Source organism: Trachemys scripta, chromosome 9 (assembly GCF_013100865.1).
Source record: "Trachemys scripta elegans isolate TJP31775 chromosome 9, CAS_Tse_1.0, whole genome shotgun sequence".
Lineage (NCBI taxonomy): Eukaryota > Metazoa > Chordata > Testudines > Emydidae > Trachemys > Trachemys scripta.
The window spans coordinates 56,471,396-56,476,736 of NC_048306.1; positions in this window are offsets into that span (position 1 = coordinate 56,471,396).

Below are 5,341 nucleotides of genomic sequence, written 5' to 3' on the forward strand. Positions count from 1 at the left end.
CACCTGAGGGCAGGGCAGTAGAGTTCAAACCAATGACCAGAGAGGCAAGAACAGGCATTTTGGGACACCTCCCGGAGGCCAATCGCTGTAATTGACCACAGTGTCTACACGGGCACCGCGGTGCTGTAGCCCCAGTGCAGAAAGCTCTACGACTCTCATCAGGATGTTTTTTTTTAAAGTGCTACAACTGCGCAGTTTCTGCGCACTAAGTGGCATGGCAGTGTGTACACCTTGGGAGTTACAGCACAGAAACTTGCTAGTGTAGGCAGGCCTTATACTGCAGGGCCCCTTAGCAAGCAGCCCTCCTTCCCCCAATCCATGTTTTACAAAACCCCTTGTAGGTGCTTCTCCTTGGTATGTCTGCACTTGAGCAGTCTGGCCTATGGTTTTTGTGATCCCTTTGTACTATGCTTGCTGTGCTGATCCACGGTGGCGCTGCTTCACACTTTCAGTATGTACTTCAGATTTATGATGCCAACAACACTTCCTACAAGCATGCAGTTTGTTTTCATAGGATCATTCAGACAACCTTGCGTGGGCAGCAGGTAGCATAGGCAGGGGAAGGCTATGACTCTCCAAACAGCCTTGTGTGGCCCTGCCCACGCTCTGCCTTGAAGCCCCCTCCCCTGCCTGCTTCCAGTTCCCTTCCTGCTCTTCTGTGGCCCAGAGGCTGGGGCAGGCAGGCTGGGGCCAGTGTGCACAAGGCCTGGGGCTGGGGCCTTGCCTTGCTGCCTGTCCACCCCGTGCTGAGGGTGCTCCAGCTGCGCTGCGTACCCAGCGATCCAGGGCTGGGGGCACTCCAGCCACACAATCTGCCCGGTGCTCCGGGGCCGGGGCCGCTCTCCGGCCATGCTGCCTGCCCAGCGCTCCGGGGTGGTGCCAACTCCGGCCATGCCGCCTGCCCGGTGCTCCAGGGTTGGGGCCATGCCACCCATCCACCGGGGGCACACGGTGGGGCTGGAGACCGTGCGGGGTAAGAGGGGTGCTGAGGACAAGGGGGGGCATAAGGGGAGGGGCAGGGCACATTCACAAGCATGTTCACCTGCTGTCCATGCCTCTTGGTTCAGATTATTCTTTCTCCTGTTGCAATATAGTACCATAGAAACACTGTAGTTCTAGCAAAAATAATACCTCCAGTCTAAACTAGTTTCAGTCACTTAAAACTCTTTTAAAAAATACCTACCATTTTAGAATGAAATGACTCTGCCCAGAAACCCATTAAATTTGGAAAGTTTCCTAAAAACTGGCGAGGCAGCTTATTTGCTAGGGTACTGGAAATAAGGATAGGTCTACACTTACCTCTGGGTCCGGCGGTAAGCAGTCGATCTTCTGGGATCGATCCCGGAAGTGCTCGCCTTCGACCCCGGTACTCCAGCTCGGCGAGAGGAGTACGCGGCATCGACAGGGGAGCCTGCCTGCCGCGTCTGGACCCGCAGTAAGTTTGAACTAAGGTACTTCAAATTCAGCTACGTTATTAATGTAGCTGAATTTGCGTACCTTAGTTCGAAGTCGGGGGTTAGTGTGGACCAGGCCTAAGAAAAGTGTGTTTCAGCTATTAAGCAATGTTCCAAGTCTTTTTTTTTTTCACTCTAGTAACTCAAAGTAGTTTTCTTTTAAACTTCAGATGTGGTATGTGTAAAGTCCTGAATCAGAGATAAGTGCTTTGACCTCTGTGAAGACATGTACCTGGATGTAATGAAGTTATGACTGCTTAAAAACTAACCTCTTGAACATGTGTATATACATTTCCTCAGCTTCAAAAATGTCATGTTGAAAATAGCATCACACTGGTTCATCACCATACTTCCATTTAAGTACACAAGCAAGAAGAGTTTACACTCAGAAACTTCAGGAAAGCCTTTCTGCCTCTTTCTAGAGGTCTCTGATCCTTAAAGAGACAGTACTCCGTTATTGCAATAATATCTTAAAGACAACTATCCCTACAGAAGCTATACTGAGCTCTCAGATGAGGTGCTTGGTATTAAAACCCAAACATAACAGAATGGATAGAATTTTATCACAAGATATGAACCTGCAGTGCTCCAAATGTTTCTTGCTGTGGTTCTTTGAAAGATTGGACCTACAATATATGTATTTGAATGTGGAACTACAGTAAAAGCCACCAGAGTGCATAGATCATACAGCAAGGTCTTTTTGTTTTTATTATTCCCCCCCCATAAAGCAACTGAAATGCATCTGGGAAACAAGAAAATAGAATAAAAGATATGAATATATTACAATAGCACTGTCACTGATGCTTAGTAATGCCAGTAAGTTACAGTTTACAAAGGATATACAGAATAGTCAGTGGCAAGGAAAGCCACGAAATACAGTAGTTAATCCACTACATACAGTGTTTTAGGCTATACACTCACATCTGTAGGATGACTGAACCTTTAGTTTATGGTAGACATGGAGTGCGCATCCATGCTGGTTTTGTATTCATCACTCGTACACATTTGATCACATTTATATAGCAGCTGACGATTTGGCTTTTACAGTCAGGATGAATGCTGCTCAGTAACACACTTCAGTAACAATCCCCCTCAGAACTCCAGCTTGTTACCTAGGTAGCAATTTGTACAGCTTTAAAGCTAGTGCAACAACACATTCTAATATGACACTTTATATGTGCAATTGGATTCTGGAGGGGTCTCTAAATCAGTATTGAAGTAGCAGTGGTGGAGGATGCTAGAAAGAATATGGCAATTGTTATTTGACTAGGTCCAATGTCATAGGACTAAGAGCTAAGCCAATTTGAATCTGGTCAAAATATAGACATAGTACCTCAAATTACATGGGATCAAATCCTCAGCTGATTTAAATCATCATGGCTGCTTAGAGCTCTTCTAACTTATGTGGGCTAATAATGATTCCCCAGGGTCCTTTATGCTGGCTGGGGATCACTGGAACACAGGCTGATCTGATACAGTGCAACTGCCAGTGTGGGGATTCCACACTGCCTCTTTAGTGTGGTCCCTTAGTGCTTCAGCAGCACTGCAAAGGATTTTTTTCCACCCAGGCTAGGATCTGGCCTGTAGAATTTACTATAGACAAATTGCAACACTTCAGAATTCATCTCTTGATTGTTACCAGATCTGCCCGTTACTTTGGGTTATGCTCATTGACTCGGGTTACTCTTCGGTGGGGGAAGGGGTTTCTGTAATTCTTGTGTCACTTGTGTCACATTGTGTCACAATGTACTGCTTGTGTCACTTGTGTTTTCATATGGAGCTCTACTTCTTCCTTATGCAACTCCCCTCCCAATGGAGTTATCCTGCAGGACCTAGGTTCCCCAGGGCTGGGTTCCTCCAGCCCCGGACCCAGATGAACACACACACACACACATTAACAGAGCAAGTCTGAGCGGACTGGGTCAAGCAGCACTTTCAAGCTGCCACCCTTATGTGTCCCAGATTCAGCACATCCCTATCCCCACTCTCAGATCACAATTGTACTGGTAGTAACCTACTTGATGAGCAAACCCCACAGTATTTTGGGTGCTGCAGGGATCTTTAGCTTAGGTAAAAGAAGTGTTGCTGCAGAGTAAATGGGGGAAGCTAAAAACACAAAAGAGTAAAGTTCAGCAAGAGAGAGAGAAGCAACCAGCTTAACCATAAAAGTTATTTATTGAATAATAGTGATAACTACACAAGGAGAGCCTAAACCAACATATCATACATTATTAAAGGTTAATGCCTAAGGTAGAAAGGAAAACAGAGGGAGAGAAAGAAGAGGATCTCACCCGTCCCTGAAGCTTGAACTGGTCGGGGTTCCCAGGTGATGGTGGTGGCTCAGGGTCCTGAGTTCTGGAGACAGGCAGAGCCCCCAGCATGATCAGTCAGGAGAAGATGGAGTCCCAGAGGAACTGATGCATAGTTTGGAGCTAAGCATCAGAACACTTACTGGAGGGTAAGTAGAGATTTTTTGTAGAGAAAATACAGTGGTTCAAGGGAGAACACTAGATTTGTTTATAGGTAAACTGATGACTCAAGGGTTTTCTTTAGGCTAGACAATAGAAGCTGATCACTCTTGGCTATGGGTGGTGTTTTCTTCCAGGGAGCTCACAATGCAACTAGGCTGCTTCAGTATTTTGGATATCAATCAAGGATTCATTACTAGAATTGGTCTGATAACTGCTGAGCTGGGTGTGGGCAGGCGTACGTTCATTAACATCTGGAGCAGAGATTCCCATGATGCAGTGCTTCCCTGCTTTTTCTGGTCCCAGAGTTCAGTGCGGTTCTCTGTTCTTCATTCTGTATGCTAATCCCTGTCCCGTCTTTCATGCAGATGAAGCTAGGGGAGTTGTGTCTGCTCTCCATTCTGTATGCAAATGGAGATGTCTTAATCTTGGCACCTTTGTCAGGAGGGGTCTAGGTGTGTCTCCCAACGCCCTTCACTGCTCTCTGCAAGCCTTTTCTCTGATCGGTTTGGTTCAGGCAGAGTCTGGTGGGGGTAGGAGGGGAGGGTGTCTTTCATGAGTCAGACAGGCTAGATACTGCGCCCTGGTTCCCCAAGAACACAGAGCTGACTGGTATCATGGTGAATAAATAAGTTGCAAAATTGTCCTGATGTAACCAACCTAAAGTAAAAGTGTTAGTTTTTCCAACTCTTTCCAGGTGTGTTTGTGCCATAATGGCCCTACATGAGACTCCAGTAGAAGACAGGCAACGTAGAACTCTCTTAGTACAGCATCTCTCATTCCTGACTGTCCGATTGCAGCTGCTCGTTAGCTAGGTACTCCCTCTGTAGAATTCACTTTTTTTTTCAATGCATTCTCAGCACAGAACATGGAAATATAAATTGCTCTGACTAATTTACCATCCCATTCTCATTCCCTGTCTATTGTAAACCCAGTGTCTGGCATCAGGTGCTTTGGAACTTCGCAGGCAGATGATGGCAGACAGAAATGCTAGTACTTTAACACTTCTCTGTTTAAAGAGAACATTTTAATAGTGTGTTTCGTTGGAGAGAGGCATCAGCATATTGATGTACAGGGCAGACTCATCTCCTTGAGATTGTAATCTTTACTAGTGTAATCACGACTGTCCTCCCTTTTCTTGCATTTGCAACATCGTGGCAAATTACAATGCTTATAATAGTAACCTGGCAACCAGAGGCAGCTGCTGAAACATCCTGACTCATAGGTTCTTGCTCTGGCTGGAGAAATCCTGAATCTGTCTCCAAAATTGCTCATGTCTGGGACACATCCCTGTTTCCTTCCCAGCTGTTATGCCTAGGGTGACCAGACAGCAAGTGTGAAAAATCGGGACGGGGGTGGGAGGTAATAGGAGCCTATATAAGAAAAAGACCCAAAAATTGGGACTCTTCCTATAAAATT